The sequence below is a fragment of the Triticum dicoccoides genome, chromosome 6B, assembly GCF_002162155.2.
Source record: "Triticum dicoccoides isolate Atlit2015 ecotype Zavitan chromosome 6B, WEW_v2.0, whole genome shotgun sequence".
Classification (NCBI taxonomy): Eukaryota; Viridiplantae; Streptophyta; class Magnoliopsida; order Poales; family Poaceae; genus Triticum; species Triticum dicoccoides.
The window spans coordinates 630,288,922-630,312,418 of record NC_041391.1 but is presented as its reverse complement, the minus strand read 5'-3'; the positions used below and the strand labels follow the sequence as shown (position 1 = coordinate 630,312,418).

The 23,497-nt window shown below is 45.8% G+C and overlaps 1 pseudogene; it reads right to left on the bottom strand.

The window, feature by feature from the left end:
- Positions 1–12,458: 12,458 nt before the first annotated feature.
- Positions 12,459–17,545, bottom strand: LOC119324095 (annotated as a pseudogene).
- Positions 17,546–23,497: the final 5,952 nt, after the last annotated feature.

Here is a 23,497-nt window from a genome sequence, read left to right as displayed (position 1 = left end):
ATTCAATCAACCCCGTACACAATTCCCTTTGTCAATCAGTACGTTACTTGCCCGAGACTCGATCGTCGATATCCCAATACCTCATACAATCTCGTTACCGGCAAGTCACTTTACTCGTACCGTAATGCATGATCCCGTGACCAGACACTTGGTCACTTTGAGCTCATTATGATGATGCATTACCGAGTGGGCCTAGAGATACCTCTCCGTCATACGGAGTGACAAATCCCAATCTCGATCCGTGTCAACCCAACAGACACTTTCGGAGATACCTGTAGTGCACCTTTATAGTCACCCAGTTACGTTGTGACGTTTGGTACACCCAAAGCACTCCTACGGTATCCGGGAGTTACACGATCTCATGGTCTAAGGAAAAGATACTTGACATTGGAAAAGCTCTAGCAAAACGAACTACACGATCTTGTGCTATGCTTAGGATTGGGTCTTGTCCATCACATCATTCTCCTAATGATGTGATCCCGTTATCAACGACATCTAATGTCCATAGTCAGGAAACCATGACTATCTGTTGATCAACGAGCTAGTCAACTAGAGGCTTACTAGGGACATATTAAGGTCTATGTATTCACACGTGTATTACGATTTCCGGATAATACAATTATAGCATGAATAAAGACAATTATCATGAACAAGGAAATATAATAATAATCCTTTTATTATTGCCTCTAGGGCATATTTCCAACAGTCTCCCACTTGCATTAGAGTCAATAATCTAGTTACATTGTGATGAATCGAACACCCATAGAGTTCTGGTGTTGATCATGTTTTGCTCGCGAAAGAGGTTTAGTCAACGGATCTGCGACATTTAGATCCGTATGTACTTTGCAAATATCTATGTCTCCATCTTGAACATTTTCACGGATGGAGTTGAAATGACGCTTGATGTGCCTGGTCTTCTTGTGAAACCTGGGCTCCTTGGCAAGGGCAATAGCTCCAGTGTTGTCACAGAAGAGTTTGATCGGCCCCGACGCATTGGGTATGACTCCTAGGTCGGTGGTGAACTCCTTCACCCAAATTGCTTCATGCGCTGCCTCCGAGGCTGCCATGTACTCCACTTCACATGTAGATCCCGCCACGACGCTCTGCTTGCAGCTGCACCAGCTTACTGCTCCACCATTCAACATATACACGTATCCGGTTTGTGACTTAGAGTCATCCAGATCTGTGTCGAAGCTAGCATCGACGTAACCCTTTACGACGAGCTCTTCGTCACCTCCATAAACGAGAAACATGTCCTTTGTCCTTTTCAGGTACTTCAGGATATTCTTGACCGCTGTCCAGTGTTCCTTGCCGGGATTACTTTGGTACCTTCCTACCAAACTTACAGCAAGGTTTACATCAGGTCTGGTACACAGCATGGCATACATAATAGATCCTATGGCTGAAGCATAGGGGATGACACTCATCTCTTCTTTATCTTTTGCCGTGGTCGGGCATTGAGCCGAGCTCAATCTCACACCTTGCAATACAGGCAAGAACCCATTCTTGGACTGATCCATTTTGAACTTCTTCAAAATATTATCAAGGTATGTGCTTTGTGAAAGACCTATGAGGCGTCTCGATCTATCCCTATAGATCTTGATGCCTAATATGTAAGCAGCTTCTCCAAGGTCCTTCATTGAAAAACACTTATTCAAGTAGGCCTTAATGCTGTCCAAAAGTTCTATATCATTTCCCATCAAAAGTATGTCATCTACATATAATATGAGAAATGCTAAAGAGCTCCCACTCACTTTCTTGTAAACGCAGGCTTCTCCATAAGTCTGCATAAACCCAAACGCTTTGATCATCTCGTCAAAGCGAATGTTCCAACTCCGAGATGCTTGCACCAGCCCATAAATGGATCGCTGGAGCTTGCACACCTTGTTAGCATTCTTAGGATCGACAAAACCTTCCGGTTGCATCATATATAGTTCTTCCTTAAGATGTCCGTTAAGGAATGCCATTTTGACGTCCATCTGCCATATCTCATAATCATAGTATGCGGCAATTGCTAACATGATTCGGACGGACTTCAGCTTAGCTACGGGAGAGAAAGTCTCATCATAGTTAACCCCTTGAACTTGCCGATAACCCTTAGCGACAAGTCGAGCTTTATAGATGGTAATATTACCATCCGCGTCCGTCTTCTTCTTAAAGATCCATTTGTTTTCTATCGCTCGCCGATCATTGGGCAAGTCTGTCAAAGTCCATACTTTGTTTTCATACATGGATTCTATCTCGGATTGCATGGCTTCAGCCATTTGTTGGAATCTGGGCCCGCCATCGCTTCTTCATAGTTCGAAGGTTCACCGTTGTCTAACAACATGATTTCCAGGACAGGGTTGCCATGCCACTCTGGTGTGGAACGTGTCCTTGTGGACCTACGAAGTTCAGTAGCAACTTGATCCGAAGTACCTTGATCATCATCATTAATTTCCTCTCCAGTCGGCGTAGGCACCACAGGAACATTTTCCTGAGCTGCACTACTTTCCAGTTCAAGAGGTAGTACTTCATCGAGTTCTACTTTCCTCCCACTTACTCCTTTCGAGAGAAACTCCTTTTCCAGAAAGGATCCGTTCTTGGCAACAAAGATCTTGCCCTCGGATCTTAAGTAGAAGGTATACCCAATGGTTTCCTTAGGGTATCCTATGAAGACGCATTTTTCCGACTTGGGTTCGAGCTTTTCAGGTTGTAGTTTCATGACATAAGCATCGCATCCCCAAACTTTTAGAAACGACAGCTTAGGTTTCTTCCCAAACCATAATTCATACGGTGTCATCTCAATAGATTTAGATGGAGCCCTATTTAAAGTGAATGTAGCTGTCTCTAGAGCGTATCCCCAAAATGGCAGCGGTAAATCGGTAAGAGACATCATAGATCACACCATATCCAATAGGGTGCGATTACGACGTTCGGACACACCTTTACACTGAGGTATTCCAGGCGGCGTGAGTTGTGAAACGATTCCACATTTCCTTAAGTGTGTACCAAATTCGTGACTTAAATATTATCCTCCACGATCTGATCGTAGGAACTTTATCTTTCGGTCATGTTGATTCTCTACCTCATTCTGAAATTCCTTGAACTTTTCAAAGGTCTCAGACTTGTGTTTCATCAAGTAGACATACCCATATCTACTCAAGTCATCAGTGAGAGTGAGAACATAACGATATCCTCCGCGAGCCTCAACGCTCATTGGACCGCACACATCGGTATGTATGATTTCCAATAAGTTGGTTGCTCGCTCCATTGTTCCAGAGAATGGAGTCTTGGTCATTTTGCCCATGAGGCATGGTTCGCATGTGTCAAATGATTCATAATCGAGAGACTCTAAAAGTCCATCAGCATGGAGCTTCTTCATGCGCTTGACACCAATGTGACCAAGGCGGCAGTGCCACAAGTATGTGGGATTATCGTTATCAACTTTACATCTTTTGGTATTCACACTATGAATATGTGTAACATTACGTTCGAGATTCGTTAAGAATAAACCATTTACCATCGGGGCATGACCATAAAACATATCTTTCATATAAATAGAACAACCATTATTCTCGGATTTAAATGAGTAGCCATCTTGTATTAAACGAGATCCGGATACAATGTTCATGCTCAAACTTGGCACTAAATAACAATTATTGAGGTTTAAAACTAATCCCGTAGGTAAATGTAGAGGTAGCGTGCCGACGGCGATCACATCGACCTTGGAACCATTCCCGACGCGCATCGTCACCTCGTCCTTCGCCAGTCTCCGCTTATTCCGCAGCTCCTGCTGTGAGTTACAAATATGAGCAACGGCACCGATATCAAATACCCATGAGTTACTACGAGTACTGGTAAGGTACACATCAATTACATGTATATCAAATATACCTTTAGTGTTGCCGGCCTTCTTGTCTGCTAAGTATTTGGGGCAGTTCCGCTTCCAGTGACCCTTCCCTTTGCAATAAAAGCACTCAATCTCAGGCTTGGGTCCATTCTTTGACTTCTTCCCGGCAACTGGCTTACCTGGCGCGACAACATCCTTGCCGTCCTTCTTGAAGTTCTTCTTACCCTTGCCCTTCTTGAACTTGGTGGTTTTATTGACCATCAACACTTGATGTTCTTTCTTGATTTCTACCTCTGCCGACTTCAGCATTGAAAATACTTCAGGAATAGTTTTCACCATCCCCTGCATATTGTAGTTCATCACAAAGCTCTTGTAGCTCGGTGGGAGCGACTGAAGGATTCTGTCAATGACCGCCTCGTCCGGGAGGTTAATGTCCAGCTAGGACAGGCGGTTGTGCAACCCAGACATTTTGAGTATGTGCTCACTGACAGAACTATTTTCCTCCATCTTACAACTATAGAACTTGTCGGAGACTTCATATCTCTCGACCCGGGCATGAGCTTGGAAAACCATTTTTAGCTCCTCGAACATCTCATATGCTCCGTGTTGCTCAAAACGCTTTTGGAGCCCCGGTTCTAAGATGTAAAGAATGCCGCACTGAACGAGGGAGTAATCATCAGCACGTGACTGCCAAGCGTTCATAACGTCTTGGTTCTCTGGGATGGGTGCTTCACCTAGCGGTCCATCTAGGACATATGCTTTCTTGGCAGCTATGAGGATGATCCTCAGGTTCTGGACCCAGTCCGTATAGTTGCCACCATCATCTTTCAGCTTGGTTTTCTCTAGGAACGCGTTGAAGTTCATGTTGACATGAGCGTTGGCCATTTGATCTGCAAGACATATTTTGCAAAGATTTTAGACTAAGTTCATGATAATTAAGTTCATCTAATCAAATTATTTAATGAACTCCCACTCAGATTAGACATCCCTCTAGTCATTTAAGTGTTACACGATCCGAGTCGACTAGGCCGTGTCCGATCATCACGTGAGACGGACTAGTCATCATCGGTGAACATCTCCATGTTGATCGTATCTTCCATACGACTCATGTTCGACCTTTCGGTCTCTGTGTTCCGAGGCCATGTCTGTACATGCTAGGCTCGTCAAGTTAACCCTAAGTGTTTTTGCATGTGTAAAACTGTCTTACACCTGTTGTATGTGAACGTAAGAATCTATCACACCCGATCATCACGTGGTGCTTCGAAACGACGAACTTTAGCAACGGCGCACAGTTAGGGGGAACACTTTTTTCAAATTATTATAAGGGATCATCTTATTTACTACCGTCGTTCTAAGTAAACAAGATGCATAAACATAATAAACATCACATGCAATTATATAATAGTGACATGATATGGCCAATATCATATAGCTCCTTTGATCTCCATCTTCGGGGCTCCATGATCATCTTCGTCACCGGCATGACACCATGATCTCCATCATCGTGTCTTCATGAAGTTGTCACGCCAACGACTACTTCTACTTCTATGGCTAACGCGTTTAGCAATAAAGTAAAGTAATTTACATGGCATTCTTCAATGACACGCAGGTCATACAAAAATAAAGACAACTCCTATGGCTCCTGCCGGTTGTCATACTCATCGACATGCAAGTCGTGGTTCCTATTACAAGAACATGATCTCATACATCACAATATATCATTCATCATTCATCACAACTTTTGGCCATATCATATCACAAGACAATTGCTGCAAAAACAAGTTACACGTCCTCTAATTGTTGTTGCATCTTTTACGTGGCTGCAATTGGGTTCTAGCAAGAACGTTTTCTTACCTACGAATAACCACAACATGATTTTGTCAACTTCTATTTACCCTTCATAAGGACCCTTTTCATCGAATCCGCTCCAACTAAAGTGGGAGAGACAGACACCCGCTAGCCACCTTATACAACTAGTGCATGTCAGTCGGTGGAACCTGTCTCACGTAAGCGTACGTGTAAGCTCGGTCCGGGCCGCTTCATCCCACAATACCGCTGAAGCAAAATAAGACTAGTAGCGGCAAGCAAGTTGACAAGATCTACGCCCACAATAGATTTGTGTTCTACTCGTGCAATAGAGAACTACGCATAGACCTAGCTCATGATGCCACTGTTGGGGAACGTTGCAGAAAATAAAAATTTTCCTACAGTTTCACCAAGATCCATCCATGAGTTCATCTAAGCAACGAGTGATAGGAGTGCATCTACATACCTTTGTAGATCGCGAGCGGAAGCATTCAAGAGAACGGGGATGATGGAGTCGTACTCGCCGTGATCCAAATCACCGATGACCAAGTGCCGAACGGACAGCACCTCCGCGTTCAACACACTCTGCGTTCAACACACGTACGGAGCGGATGACGTCTCCTCCTTCTTGATCCAGCAAGGGGGAAGGAGAGGTTGATGAAGATCCAGCAGCACGACGGCGTGGTGGTGGATGCAGCAGAGTTCCGGCAGGGCTTCGCCAAGCAACTACGGGAGGAGGAGGAGTAGCAAGGGGAGAGGGAGGCGCCAAAACTTCAGGTGCGGCTGCCCTCCCTCCCCCCTCCTTTATATAGGCCCCCAGGGGGGCGCCGGCCCTAGAGATGGGATCTCTAGGGGGGGGGGGCGGCCAAGGGGGGTGGAGTGCCCCCCAAGGCAAGTGGAGGCGCCCCCTCCCCTAGGGTTCCCAACACTAGGCGCAGAGGGGGCCCAGGGGGGGCGCACTAGCCCACCAGGGGCTGGCTCCCCTCCCACTTCAGCCCATGGGTCCCTCCAGGATAGGTGCCCCACCCGGTGGACCCCCGGGACCCTTCCGGTGGTCCCGGTACAATATCGGTGACCCCCGAAACTTTCTCGGTGGCCGAAACTGCACTTCCTATATATAATTCTTTACCTCCGGACCATTCCGGAACTCCTTGTGACGTCCGGGATCTCATCTGGGACTCCGAACAACTTTCGGTTTGCTGCATACTCATATTCATACAACCCTAGCGTCACCGAACCTTAAGTGTGTAGACCCTACGGGTTCGGAGACACGTAGACATGACCGAGATGACTCTCCGGTCAATAACCAATAGCGGGTTCTGGATACCCATGTTGGCTCCCACATGCTCCTCGATGATCTCATCGGATGAACCATGATGTCGAGGATTCAATCAACCCCGTACACAATTCCCTTTGTCAATCGGTACGTTACTTGCCCGAGACTCGATCGTCGGTATCCCAATACCTTGTTCAGTCTCGTTACCGCCAAGTCACTTTACTCGTACCGTAATGCATGATCCCGTGACCAGACACTTGGTCACTTTGAGCTCATTATGATGATGCATTACCGAGTGGGCCCAGAGATACCTCTTCGTCATACGGAGTGACAAATCCCAGTCTCGATCGGTGTCAATCCAACAGACACTTTCGGAGATACCTGTAGTGCACCTTATAGTCACCCAATTACGTTGTGACGTTTGGTACACCCAAAGCACTCCTACGGTATCCGGGAGTTACACGATCTCATGGTCTAAGGAAAAGATACTTGACATTGGAAAAGCTCTAGCAAAACGAACTACACGATCTTGTGCTATGCTTAGGATTGGGTCTTGTCCATCACATCATTCTCCTAATGATGTGATCCCGTTATCAACGACATCTAATGTCCATAGTCAGGAAACCATGACTATCTGTTGATCAATGAGCTAGTCAACTAGAGGCTTACTAGGGACATATTATGGTCTATGTATTCACACGTGTATTACGATTTCCAGATAATACAATTATAGCATGAATAAAGACAATTATCATGAACAAGGAAATATAATAATAATCCTTTTATTATTGCCTCTAGGGCATATTTCCAACATACCGTAGCTTAATTATCCGGGCGTCACATTAGTTTTCAAGGTAGGCTAACAATATTATAAGTTGGTTACCGTGACTGGCTAGTAGCTTAACATCGTCCTTAATTGCATACAATACTTTTTGGTAAGGTGAGAAACTTAGTTCATACATAGGTGACTTAGCAACATTGATGGGCAATTTTTTGTTGTATTGTAGGTAATTGAAATAGTACTGACAGGCAACTAAGCAGCACGGATAGGCAACTTCATAGTGTATGTAGACAACTTAGAGAATCCAATAATAAGAAACTTCACAATATTTGCAGCAGCTAATTTGCAAAGTTATGCAACTGAGCAACAATAATAGGCAACCAAGCCTCAGGCGTAGGCAACTGAACATCAATAATAGGCAACTGAGAAACCATGATAGACAAGTTGTGCTAATGTTACCAAATTCAGAGGTACACATAGTGCAGTGAAGTCGCTTTTATATATAGCACTACAAGTGCCTCATGTTTTGTGTAATTTTTCTCGTCACACAAACTAACCTAATAGGAGTCCTATTAGGCCAGACATAAGAAGTTGCTTCCCTACGACATTAAAGTTGCCTCCGTTGCACCCAAAGTTGCCCACGAAAAAATGTCCGATGAAACCTACCAATATGAGATCTACTTTTGAAGAACTCGTCGTGAGAAACCAAATGGTGAAAACGGAACAGGATTTTGAATCAAACGTTTTTTGGAGCTTGTGCTACAACCGGCTGTAAGTCTACAACCCGCTTCTCTTCTCTCTGTCAAGACAACAACAATATAATTTTTAACATAATCAAAATGCTTAAAAGTGCAGCTGCGCTATTAAGTCGAAGCGAGCGCACAACTTTGTCCCCCTCTCCCTCACCTACCACCAGTAGGCAACTAAACTTCATAATGTTTTAAGCAACTTAGAAAAAACAATGATGACAACTTCACAATATCTGTAGGTAACTAATTTTGCAAAGTTAGGCAACTGAGCAACAATGGCATGCAACTAATTAGCACTAGCAAGCAACCAATCATCAATGGTAGGCAATTTCATAGTATTTTTATGTAACTGGGACTCAACTAGAGGAAACTGACGATCAACGAGAGGCAACTTAGAGCCATGGTAGGCAAGTTGGGATAATGTTAGTAAAAGTCATAAGTACACATAACACAGTTAATTGCTTGCATGTAGCACCAAAGGCGCCTCATGTTTCGTGTAATTTTCTTGGTTTTGCACAAACCAACCTAATAGGCATTTCTAGTAAGCCAAAAAGAAGGAGTTGCTTCAGTTTATTACTAAAGTTGTCTCAATTGCACCCAAAGTTTCCCACACACAAAAAGTCATCGAAACCCACCTATATGGGATCTAGTTTTGAAGACTTCATCGCGAGAAACCTAACGGTGAAACGGTTCTGAATTCCGACGCTCGAACAAAAAGTTATGGCTTTTTTAAAAATTTGAAGCGCCAAATAAATGCATGCATGCGGGGTATTCCTGAAGAATCGCTGGGTAGGAGAGTACGAGTAGACATGGGGAACCAAATGCTTTTCCTCCTTTAGTATGTGAGGCATGTGATTGGACTACACTTGCCTTTTATGGAAGGGGCGCTCGAATAGTCCACTGAGCGCACGAGCGCTGCCTAACCACGTCCTTTTTGAATGGTACAAAACATATTTTATACTACTCGAACATTGCATAAAATGCCATAAACATTTTTTTGAAACATGTGATTTTTTTAAATGTCACATAAATTTGTTTGAATGGTACTCCCCTGTTCACAAATATTAGATGTTTTCAATATTTCAATGTGGACTACATAAAGACCGAAATGATTGAACAAATACATAGAACATGTCTATATGCATCCGTCTTAGAAAAAAGTTAAAACGCCTTATATTTGTGAACAGAGGGTGTACACAACTTTTAAATGAATCATGAGAACATTTGTAACACTTCATATTTTTAAATTTGTCACGAACATTTTTTCAAAGAGTGTGAACATTTTTTAAGTGCAACATTTTTTTTCAAATGCTACCAGCATTTTAAAAAACAAATTGTGTGAACACTTTTTTAATATTGCACGGACGTCTTTTTGAATGCACAATGAATGTTTTTCTAAATTCAAATATAATCTTTTCCATTTCAGAAATGTAAATAAAAGTAATGAAAAAAATAAAAATAAAGCCAGCGTTCCTTCCCGCACTGGGCTGACTTGTCCTTGGGACGAGTTGCACGCGCCCGAAATAGTTTTGGCGAAATTACTAATTAAGAGTACTCGTTGCAAAGACCACTCCACCTTCCCAGGTCGTGACAAGTGGCGCCCATGCAGTGCGCCACTTGTTGCAACCTGTGAGTTTTCCCTTTTTCGTAGATCCGTTTATTCAAAACGTTTTATCTCTTAAACCGTGCGTCCAAATCTCGAATCGTTTTCACAATTGGATTTCTCACGTCGAGATCTTCAAAACTAGATCCAATGTAGATAGGTTTTGACGATTTTTTCACGAAAAAACCGAACTGGGAACACGTTTTTTTTCATTTTCAAAAGAGGCACGCTCGTGCCTCTCACGAAATCACAACCGTGCCTCTCGTGGTAGCAAAACCGTGACTCTCGTGGAAGGAAAAACAAAAAACAAAAAACACATTTTTTTTCCGTTTCCGAGAAGGCACGGCCGTGACTCTCGTAAAAGCACAACCGTGCCTCTAGCGAAAGCAACACCGTGACTGTCGTGAAAAAAAAAACAAAAAACGCGTATTTTTTCCCTTTCCGAGAGGCACGGCCATGACTCTCGCGAAAGAACAACCCTGCCTCTCGCGGAAGCAAAACCGTGACTTTCACGAAAGAAAAAAAACAGAAAACGCGTAGAAAACATGTTTTGATTTTCCCTTTCCGAGAGGCACGACCGTGACTCTCGCGAAAGCACAACCGTGACTCTCGCAAAAGAAAAAACCCAGAAAACATGTTTCTTTTTGTTTTCGAAAAGCACGGCCATGACTCTCGCTAAAGCACAACCGTGCCTCTCGCTGGAGAAAAGTCGTGACTTTCGCGAAAGAAAAAAAACGTGTTTTTTCGCACAAAAAGTTTTTTTTGGAATGTTTTTTGATCGAAAAGCTAAGGAATACCGGGAAAAACCAAAACGTCAAAAAACAAAAAAAACCATTTAAAAGGCCGAAAACGCGTGCGGAAAAAATAAAAAAATAAAATCCAGAAAGAGCTTCCAGAACTTGACACGTGGCGAATGGCTGAGAGCACGCCAAGCGACGTTGATCGTTGCAGGACTCCCGAACGAGCACTCGTTAACTAGTTGGCCTCTAGTTTTGGGGAGCGCACGGAAGCGGCAATGGACCATCCCACCCCGCGCGCAGGGTACGCGTTTTCGTGGGCGTTTTCCCGCTTAGACACCCCTGACACCCCTACCTCACCAGAGTCCTCACCCATCCCCACCAGAATTCCCAGTCCCGCACCTCGAAAAAAAATCCCCATCCCGGGCGTCAGAGCCCCCTCCCCTCCCCCTCTCCTTCCTCGCGGCCGACGCATTTCTTCCTCCTCCGAGCAACACCGCCATGCCCATGCCGCAATGCTGCTACTTCCTCCTCAACTTCCTGCTCGTCTTATGCATCATATTCCCCTGCACCTTCCCGTCCCTCTTCTACCGCCTCCTCTGCAGCTACTCGACGGAGGTCGTCATCATCATGGGGGCGCTGGCGTTGTTGACGATCCTGCGACGGGTTCAGGAGCTCCTGCGCCTGCGAATCCCGTCGTCTCCAACTTGCCCGACGACACCATGGGGGCACATCATACTGGTTCTGCTCGGAGCGGCGGGACTGATCCTGATGCTCCTTCGCCGTCGCCGATAAACGGCGGAAGGGCAAATGATTATATTGCTAGTTAATCACCCTCAAGTTGTTGCTGATGCAGCAGCAGCATTTTTCTTCTTTTTTGTACATGTGATCTATGATTGTTTTGTAGTAAGTACATCTGTGTTTCTGCTTTTACATTTGGTATAATCCTCTGTCAATCTTATACCTCCTTGTAGATCACACGATGTTTTTATTCATGTCCTGTTTGCTGCAAACATGTATATCTCTGTAAAGAAATGTTATGCCTCCATGGAGGCTGAATTTTCATAAAATTCAAAAGTCGAAAATTCCGGTTTTAAAAAAAGCTGAAAAAAAATGTACAAGTAAACAAGGATGTGAGGTGTATGTGTGCAAAATTTCAGGATGAAATACATTGAAATGCGCAAAAAAGACGAGGATGAATAGTATCATGTGTTAAAAAGCCCTAGATATTTTATTTTCACAGCCCTCATTTCAACTTATTTCGTCCTAAAATTTTACACGTGCAATGTGCCTTCATCTACCTCTTTATTTTTTTCAGAAATTTTAAAATGTAAAAATATGATATTTTTTTCAGGAATTTTGAATTTGGAGGCTCCACGAAGCTCGGCCTCCAAAAGCAATTTCTGGAGTAGGTTTATACTACTATATCTTTTGTTCAACTCCCTTGTAGTTTCAAGGTAATTTTGATATGACTTCTTACAATCAACTGGCTCATCATCTGCCGGTAGGCGACCATTGAGAATGAAGGATCTACACAAGCGGCATCAATTGCCAAAGATATTGCCGCCGTCGACTTTGCCCGTCCGCAGTGGCAGAGGGAGGGAAAAAGAGCACAGGCCCCTCCGTCGGACTCGCTCTTACACAATCAATTCATCATTAATATAACAAGCGTTGTTTCTTTTGCCATTTTAAGCCGACATTTCACAGTTGAGTATCTTTGGAAACAGTGGGTGAAACAAACGATTTAACAAAATAGTAGAGCTGAGTCACATGGCAATCCAATAATCCACCTCTTCATGGGAAATTCAGTCCAAAGATGAAGAAAAAAGAGGCAAACAAATCACACGATCCTCTCCAGCTCCCTCGCGTAGCCGAGGGTCTGGTTGATGACCGGCGCCGCCGGTATCTCCTTGCAGGGCTGCGACTCCTTCGCCTTCTGGAACAAGACGCGGCCGTCCTTGACATCCCACTCGGGGTGCTCCTGTTGACAACACGACGATACTTTACAACCCATGGTCATAATATAACTCACGTAATTCACACCGGGAGCACAAGGCATGTTACTTTACCTCTGCGATGTACTGTTGCAGTTCCTTGTCGGAGCTGAACTTAAACATCTGCTTCGCGTCGTTTATTGACAGGTAATCGTATCCCTTCTCGCTGCACCCAGCTATCTCGTCTCTGCGGGCGCACCAGATATCATCACAGTGATGCACAGCAGCACAAGGAGCTAACTGGAAGGGGTGGAGACAGAGACCGACTTACCTGACGTTTTTTTTTGAAAGATCCAGCGTAGCTGGCTTTTCATGTTGATCATAGCAGAGAGCAATGGGTAAACTGAAAATACATGGAGGTGATCGAAACGATCAAAGGATTAAATTGAAAAACATGGTTTGGAACCAGAGGGAAAAAAACAAAACACTAGCTCAACTCAGCCTATCCCTTCTGGTGGCAGCGTGAATGGGTGCATCAGGCATGTTGCTCCGGCCTGCCTCCATAGATCAATGCCTCACCTGATGGCCTGCAAAAGTTCTCTCCCGGATGCCTCTTTGTTCCTGAAAGTGCAGTTGTTCCAGTGCCTCCAAATTTCCCAAGCTGCTAGCATCGTGAGGGACTTTATGCCCTTTCTGAACTCTGGTTTTGTGCCCTCCACAATGCTCATGGTACGATCGGTGCTGCTTTTGGTTTGGCCATCAGATTGCATACTCAGTGCTTCACAGCCCGTCCAAAGTGAGAGGCTGTTCCCAATTGTGATGGTGAAAGGGTAGGACCAGAAGATGTGGTCAACCGTTTCGAGGTTTCTGAAACAAAACTGACAGAAGTATGCATTGGACCACCCTCTTCGCTGCAGTCGATCATTGCACCATAGCCTATTCAGCAGCAGCAACCAGAAGAAGATCTTCAGTTTTCCGGGCGCCCAAGTCTTCCAGATGATCTGTGGGTGTGGAGGTAAGGTTCGCTTGAAATTGCGCCCGATAAGCCGAAGCAGCAGTGTAGCAGCCGGTGGCCTCCAAGTTCCATCGGATCTCGTCGCTAGTGTCTGAACTGAGGTTTACAGGAAGCAGCAGTAGCAGTCTTGCCAGGGCAACACAGTCATATACTATCTGATCTGTCTGCCGGTGCGATAGGTCGAGGATCCATCGATCATCACGTATGGCATCTGCAACCGATCTGTTCTTCCTCTTGGAGTGCTTATACAGTGCTGGGAAAAGGAGATGCAGTGCGCCGGCCTGGTGCCAGGAGCAGGTTCAAAACCTTGCCGTCTGTCCATTACCAAGCGTGATCGAGGTGGCCGCGCTGAAGAACAGCCGATCGGAGGCAGTGCACGGTACCTCCATGCCCATCCATGGCTTGTCTGGGTGTTTCCAGGTTTGCCATAGCCATCGTTGCCGCAGGGCCCGGCTAAAGTGCTCAAGGTTGAGGATGCCAAGTCCTTGTTTATCCACCGGTGAACACACCTTGCTCCAGTTTACTTTACATTTGCCTCCGGACGAGAAGGTCCATGAAGTATATGTAGGTTTCATGCGGCGCGGTTTGTCGAGCGCTTAGCACGCGGTTGTATGCGCCCTCCATAAAGGACTGCTCGAGTTCAACCCCGTGCTTGATGTAAGCATTATCCAGCGCTTTGGCGGGAAGAAGCTCCAGCTCAGTGTGGAACTCCGCAATTCTATTCTGGACTAACAGCCTCAGAAGGTTAGCCCCCATGATTGGGTACTCCTCCGATGATGGAGGAATTGTGCCACTGCAAGCATCAGCATGAATTAGTACGATATATTACAAGCAGCAAATCCAACATATTCCTAGGTAAAATAACCTTCAACAAGTCCAGGCATTTTGTAACATGTTCTGGACTTGATAAACCAGACATATAACACTGAATAAGATGCGAAAACAATTCTGCTAAGATATTAGAAACACTAAACATTTGCCAGTCTGGCAAGGGCATCATGGCTCACCCGCAGGCAGAAACCTGAGAGTTCGATACGAACCCAATCTACATGTCTAACTTAACTGCGACTTGCAAACATAAATTCCCAAATCTGACCCTGTTCCATATTCGACTAACCAACTGAACCAGCAAACTTGGCACAACATAACTCATGCAAGACTAACCCAAAAACTCATGCAAGACTACCACAAAAACCTATTTTGGTTTAACTCATTTGGCAACTTATTATGCCCAAAGAAAACCAATAAATTTATACTTATTTGTTTTCACTTTACCAACTGAAAACCCAATGGAAGATGAAGGAGAACAGGGAACAATACTCATATTAAATGACAGCCTACACAATGCATAGACAGAGAAAATAACTGCAAAGTAGTAAAAAAAAAGGAACTAACCATGTGTCCATGTAATACGGCTTGAGCTGGCAGAAGTCCCTTTCAAATGCATCTTGGTCTTCCATTTTCACACTCAAAATAACTGCCTGCTCATAAATTTCCCCGGAAATGTTTCAGGTAGATTTAGTGGCTGCTCTATTAAGGATGGCCACAAGACCAGAGCATATATTTCTAAATAGCTGGGCCATAACACTACAGACACACATTTTCCTTTATAAAAAAACAGGGCATAGGTTACGACAATCGACAGAAGGGTTGGGTTCATTCATGGCGACAGCATATGAACGATCAACTCATGAACTGCAACATAATGATATCTGAATGACCTAATCTTATATCATCTAATACAAATATCCAATGCAGCATCAGAGGTCAAGTAGAAAAAGAGACCCGTTATTCCAGAGTTGACACTCTGACACTGACAAGCATCACTAGCGTCAGTTTTAACTCAGATAGAACAAACATTCAAATCAAATCATCTATAAAAATTCATATATGGCTGCAACCATTCGACTGAAACTCCTAAAGTAAAATTGCATGACCAAAACAAATCAGCGTTAGGTGTGCGAAGATCCCCCACCACATCCTCGAGCTAGCTACATCGAGCAACTACACATACCAACTGTTACAGAAAGACCACACATGAATGTCAGTTAACTAAACTAAGTTTCAGTTCAACGGTGCTGAACTGGTCATATATCGCAACAACAATCAAACACGACTACAATCTCATACCAACATCACATATCAACCAAACACAGACCAACAGGACACAAAGCATAATGATAATAATAACCTATGTACAGAACCCAAAATTCCCCTCACCAACACAATCTTCGCATACACCTACAGTACCTACACCATAGTAGTAACACGGTAACCAACCAAGAAAAATTCTCACTCAGGCTCACACAGACAGAAAGCATCATACAACGTGCTAGACGGCGATTTGCTGGACAAAAAAAAAAGAAGCAAAGTTATCTTACTCGCAAGCTTGAGCTCCTCCACGGCGTTGGGCGTCTGCTGGAACAACGGGGGGAGGCTGGGGAACTTGGTGAGGAGGACCTGCAAAAAGGAGGAAGCTTCATCACACGTCAACTCACCAAAAGACCAAGGGTCCCGATAACTGCCACACGTGTGGTGTATCGGGTAGTTGTGCCACACGCCTCGTGTGGCATGGACAGCAACCAGCCCACACACCTACGTGTGGGCAAAACAACTAATGCCCACACACATCTTTTTTCCCCTCCTGAACCCTCTCACACGCGTGCGTGTGGGCGAAGTTGATAACGCCCACACGCCCGTATGTCAGGCCTCGTACCCTTCTGGTCCTGCACGCGACGCGTGACGCCCACCGCGTGCCCGCAGTTGCCATGGTCCAGACCCTCGTCCATATTCGTTTATCTGCAGTTGCCATATCGCTGAACTACGGTTGCCATGTCGGATAACTGCAGTTGCCATGGTTGCTCAACTGCAATTGCCATGTATGGTCTGATCTAATGTAGTTGCCATGATTTCATAACTTTAGGAGTTGCCACATACTAACACTAGGCAGTTGAGAGAGTTGCCATGTGCTCACAAGCATGCTAGGGCAGTTGCCATGTAAAAAGGAAGAGTTGCCATCTGCTTACGTGCACGTTAGGGCAGTTGCCATGTACGTGCACGTTGGGGCAGTTTCCATGTCCCATGCAAAAACACATGGCAACTCGGTAAAAGACAGTTGCCATCTGCTTATGTGCAATCTAGGCAGTTGCCATGTACCCTGCAAAAAACACATGGCAACTCAGGTAAAAAAAGAGAGTTGCCACCTGCTTATAAAGCACACTAGAGGCAGTTGCCATGTGCGCTGCAAAAACACATGGCAACTAGCAGCTTACGTGTGAGAGAGGAGACGGGCGTGTGGGCGAGATGGCAAATGCCCACACACCAGCCCTTGTGCGTGACTGAAAACTGGTGTGTGGGTGAACTGCTAAACGCCCACACACCGGCCCCTCCGTGTGGTAAAACGGATGTGTGGACGAACTATGTCACACACCACACACACGTCTTGTCCTACGTGGCACAGAAAATCAGCCATATTGTGTCAAGATTCGTGCATATAGTACTGGACGGTGATGGATGCGTGTGGTCGAGATGGTCAACGCCCACACGTGTGGGCGTTAACATTTCCGAAGACCAATCTCTCCCTCCCCGGCGAAACCACCGGTGAAGATCCAACTAGAACTAAGAAGACCTAGAAAAGAACCGAGCTTTCGAGACCGCCCGGCGGAAGGGGAAGGGGAGAGGGGGCGGGCGCACCTTGAGCTGCGAGAGGAGGGTCGAGGCGACGTCGAGGTTGTTGGCTTTGGAGGCCGCCTTAAGCGGTCGAACAGCCGCGTCACCTCCACCAGCTTCGGATCCATCGGCGGCGGGGGACGGCGGAGCTCGAGCTTCGGGTCGAGTCGCGGATTCGAGCCGAGGGAGATCGAGGCGGTTTGGGGGGATTTGAGTCTCCTCCGCTCCAACTATGAGATCGGGCTGTCCTACTCAGGCTCCGTTTCTTTCTGTGAACCAGAACGTTTTCTTTTTCATCCTAAAAAACCGTAATGTTAACTTCCGAACATTCGGGAGTTAAGCATGGCAACCGGAACGGGTATAGATGACAAGTTTAGTTTGCGTGAGATTAGGGAAACATGGCAATTTTCTAACAAAAAACAAAAAAAGACGAAGTTGCCATCCCCTATCAACTAAAGTTGGCATGTAAAAACGTTCGGAACGAAATGCTCAAAATCCGAACGTTCGGGAGCTATTGGATTCAAAAAAAAAATTGATATAAAATGTTATAGAAAACGCGGAAAACAACAGGTGCACATAACATAATTTTATATTTGGAAATCCACTTTATTTTTACGAAAAGCATTTTTTCTTTCTTTTTCCTATTAGTACTAACCAAACATGTATAAATAACCTTGAAAATAAATATATGACCGCACGCACCGGCTCCGGGTTGATTCATGTTGTCTTCTTGGGGCGGTGAGGTCAAGGCGGGGTTTCTCGTCGTGCGTGAGTGCGCACCGGCGAGGTTTGATGTCAGGTGCTTCAAATTGATTTAAGGGTCAGATGGCGACGACGACGGCTCTGGGTTGCTGATCCATGGAGACATGCGAGCAAAGACTCTTCTGATTGTCATCAAGCCGGCTCCGGGAGAGGAGAGGCGACAACGATGTGCCGACAACTCGTTCCGGCACTAGTAGTGATCGTTCCGTGGTGTAGGGTCCTCAATGTAAATTTTATTGCGTTTGAGTTACTTTGTACTCCTTACAAACCATTATAAGAGCATATCTAGCATACCCTTAAAAGCGTGGAACTGAAAACGCGGAAAACACATTTTAAGGATTGGTTTGAGCTGCGGCCGAACAGACTCCTCAAACTTAAACCGTAAAACTGAATATTCGCTTATATGTTTTATCCACGTCATCTTCTTCCTCTCGCCCGTGTTCACGGTCAGCTAGATCGCTCCTAGGAAGCCGGCGGACAGCGCACGATGCGGCCAAATACGAAGCTGCCGGCGTTCTGGATGACTGGCACGAAGCACCCCTAGTGTATGTCGCAGTAGCTTCTTGAATGGATCGATCAAATCGATCCAGGCTAGCCCCCGTCGCCATAACTACTTGAATGGATCGATCGAATCGATCCATGAGCTATTAGCTCCCGTCGCCGTAGCTGCTTGAATGGATCAACCGAAATGATCCTAGCTAGCTCCTGTCACTGCTTAATCAATCGAAGCCTTAGCGGCAGATGTGGGACAACCAACATCAGATGAGGGACATCCAACGCGGATGAAGCCTCCCGGTGTCATGGAGCCGCCGCCGCTCCTGCGAGCTCCTCCGCAGACCGGCGGCGCAACTGCTCCAAGCGCCGAGTTTCCAGCGAGATTCTGGCGAGTTCCGTGGCGGAAGGTCACCGGAGCCCATAGCGGAATCCCCTTGTCGCGTAGCGTTGACCAGTTTTCAGGACACTCTCAGTTTTGCCTCCAAATCTGTAAATAAAGGGGTCGTGGGAGTGGATTCTCAGGGGCCTGAAAAAAGCTTACGGGTTTGACCACTTTTACGGGCTCTAGTCGGGGTGTTTTTTGACAACAAAACTGAAAACGTCATTTTTACGGGTTTTGACCACTTTTAAGAGGTCTGCTAGAGATGCTCTAATAGTGCAAATGTTATATGGGAATCGTCGGAATAATCCTAGAGCACTGTTGATATGTCTCCTTCCTATCTATAATTTTTTTGTTTCATGCCAATATTCTGTAACTTCCACATAATTTTGACAACTTTTTATATTATTTTTTAGACTAACATATTGATCTAGTGCCCAGTGTCAGTTCCTATTTGTTGCATGTTTTTGTTAACGAAGTCCAAACACGATAAAAAATTATGAAGAATTATTTTGGAATATATGTGATTCGTGAGAAAAGGAATCAACGCGAGACAATGCCCGAGGGAGCCACAAGCCGATGGAGCGCGCCCCTACCCCAGGCGCGCCTAGCATGCTTGTGGCGCCCCTGTAAGGCGGTCAGTGCCCTTCTTGTGCTTCAAGAAAGATAATATCCAGAAGAATATTCCCTCAAAATTTCAGCCCAATCGGAATTACGGATCTCCGGGAATTTAAAAAATGGTGAAAGGCCAAAAAACAAGAACGTGAAACAGAAGAGAACCGAGAGAGAGATCCAATTTCGGAGGGGCTCTCGCACCTCTCGGTGCCACAGAGGCCAAGGACGAGAAGGGAAAACCTCCTCCCATCTAGGTGGAGGCCAATCAAGAAGAAAAAGGAGGGGGCTCTCTCCCCTCTCTCCTGGTGGCGCCGAAACACCGCTGGGGCAATCATCATGTGACGGCGATCTACTCCAACAGCTTCGTCATCTTCACCAACACCTCCATCACCTTCCCCCCTCTATTATCAGTGGTCCACTCTCCTGCAACCCGATTGTTGGGAAACGTAGCATGCAATTTCAAAAAATTCTACGCTCACGCAAGATCTATCTAAGAGATGCATAGCAACGAGAGGGGGAGAGTGTGTCCACGTACCCTCATAGACCGAAAGAGGAAGCGTTTGACAACGCGGTTGATGTAGTCGAAGTTCTTCTTGTTCCGATCGATCAAGCACCGAATGTATGTCACCTCCGAGTTCTGCACACGTTCAACTCGATGACGTCCCTCGAACTCTTGATCCAGCAAAGTGTCGAGGGAGAGTTCTGTCAGCACGACGGCATGGTGACGGTGATGGTGAAGTGATCCGCGCAGGGCTTCGCCTAAGCACTATGTGAATATGATCAGAGGTGTAAACTGTGGAGGGGGGCACTGCACACGGCTAGGAATCAATGTTGTGTGTTCTAGCGGTGCCCCCACATATATAGGTGGGAGAGGGGGAGCAGCAAGGGGCGCCCCAAGTAGGAGGGATCCTACTTGGGCGCCTCCTCCAAGTCTGGCCTCCCCCTTCCATAAGTATCGGATGGGGAAGGAAAGAGACGGGGGAGGGAAGGAAAGGGGGAGGCCGAACCCTCCCCTTTCCTTCTCCCTTCCCTCCTTTCCTTCTCCTCCTATTTCTGCCCATATGGGGGCGCACCAGCCCCTTGAGGGCTGGTCTGTCCCTCTCTTGGCCCAATAAGGCCCATATCTTTGCCGGGGTTGCCCGGAACCCCTTCCGGTGACCCGATATATACCTGGTACCCTCCAAAACACTTCCGGTGTCCTAATACTATCGTCCTATATATCAATCTTTACCTCTCGACCATTTTGAGACTCCTCGTCATGTCCGTGATCTCACCTGGGACTCCGAACAACATTCGGTCAACAAATCACATAACTCATACAATACAAAATCGCCATTGAACGTTAAGCGTGTGGACCCTACGGGTTCGAGAACTATGTAGACATGACCGAGACACCTCTCTGATTAATAACCAACAATGGAACCTGGATGCTCGTATTGGTTCCTACATATTCTATAAAGATCATTATCGGCCGTGCCGTAATCACAACATACGTTATTCCCTTTGTCATCGGTATGTTACTTGCCCGAGATTCGATCGTCAGTATCTTCATAACTAGTTTAATCTCGTTACTAGGAAGTCACTTTACTTGTTCCGTAATGCATCATCAGACAACTAACTCATTAGTCACATTGCTTGCAAGGCTTCTTATGATGTGCATTACCGAGAGGGCGTAGAGATACCTCTCCGATACTCGGAGTGACAAATCCTAATCTCGATCTATGCCAACCCAACAAACACCTTCGGAGATACCTGTAGAGCATCTTTATAATCACCCAGTTATGTTGTGACGTTAGATAGCACACAAGGCATTCCTCCGTTATCCAGGAGTTGCATAATCTCATAGTCGAAGGATTATGTATTTGACATGAAGAAAGCAATAGCAGTAAAACTGAATGATCAATATGCTAAGCTAACGGATGGGTCTTGTCCATCACATCATTCTCCTAATGATGTTGTTGGGGATATAACTATTGGGTATGACCCGCCCAGGAGGGGCCGAGTTATACCAATGGCAGTTCATCAAGACAAAGCCCATGAAGATGTTGAAGATGGCGGTTCATGAAGCAGACTTGCTAAGGGCCCGAAGCCCAAAGGCGACTTAAGGCCTATAGGTGTAAACCGCCATATATGTATGACTTTATTGTAAGTCAAGTGTAATTAGTCATCGAGCCGGACACGATGTTTATGAGCCGGCTGGGACTCCGTAAGCCGCGGGGCGTCAACCTGTGTATATAAAGAGACGACCCGGCGGCGGGTTAGGGCCAGAAACAAGAGATCAAAAGCTAGGTCAAGCGTATTCGCTCCCTGGTAATCGAAACCCAAGCAATACCACCTCAAAATGGATTAGGCCTTTACCTTCACAGCAAGGGGCCGAACCAGTATAAACTCTCTATGTCCTTTGTCCCGTTTAACCCCTTTAAGCTAACCTAGTTGCGATGGCTACACGATTAAGTCCTTCTGCTAGGACATCTGCTGTGACAATTCCACGATAGTTGGCGCCCACCATGGGGCCAACGCACGGTGGTTTCGAGTTCTTGAAGGGCAGCTTTGAAGGGATAAAGGGATATGCTGTGGGTCAGATGACCAAGAGTCGCCGCGGCAAGCTCTACATCGACGATGCAGGCTGGGCCCCCGAGGCCGGCTCAATCGAGTACGGGTATCGGGCCCCCTTCGGTGAAATCCACGTCTTCATCGGCAAAATCGGTGAACCGGGCCTTGAGCCGGACAACTGCACGGACATCATCGAGACGGCTCAGCGTGCATGACCCGCCCGAGTGATAACCCACAAGTATAGGGGATCAATTGTAGCATCTTTCGATAAGTAAGAGTGTCGAACCCAACGAGGTGCTAAAGGTAGAACAAATATTCCCTCAAGTTCTATCGACCACCGGTACAACTCTACGCACGCTTAATGTTCGCTTTACCTAGAACAAGTATGAAACTAGAACTACTTTATAGATGTTGTTGGATAGGTTTGCAAGATAATAAAGAGCAAGTAAATAAAATCTAGGGGCTGTTTAGATAAAGATAATGACACAAATAAGTTAGTTTTAGTAGAGAGCTTTTTGTCACAAGAAAGTTATTTGTCCCTAGGCAATCAATAACTAGATCGGTAATCATTATTGCAATTTTATTTGAGGGAGAGGCATAAGCTAACATACTTTCTCTTCTTGGATCATATGCACTTATGATTGGAACTCTAGCAAGCATCCACAACTACTAAAGATCATTAAGGTAAAACCCAACCATAGCATTATAAGGCATCAAGTCCTCTTTACTCCCATATGCAAACAACCTACTTACTCGGGTTTGTGCTTCTGTCACTCATGCCACCCACCATAAGCAAATCATGAACATACTGCAAACCCTATAGCGGAGATCCCTCACGCTTGCGTGACACGGAGAGCACCATAGGACAACACAAATAATAAAACATGCAACTCAAATCAATCACGATCATCAATTAACCCATAGGACAAAATAGATCTACTCAAACATCATAGGATAGCCATACATCATTGGGAAATAATATATAGCATTGAGCACCATGTTTAAGTAGAGATTACAGCAGGTAAAAGAGGGTTACACCGCTGCATAGAGGGGGGAAGAGTTGGTGATGACGGCGGTGAAGTGGTTGGTGTAGATCGTTGTCCCGATGATGGCCCCGGTGGCGTTCTGGCGCCACCGGGAGAGAGGGGGGAGAGCCCTCCTTCTTCTTCTTCTTCCTTGACCTTCCCCCTAGACGGGAGAAGGGTTTCCCCTCTGGTCCCTTGGCTTCCATGGCGGCGGAGGGGCGGGAGCCCCTCCGAGATTGGATCTCTCTCTCTCTCTCTCTCTCTCT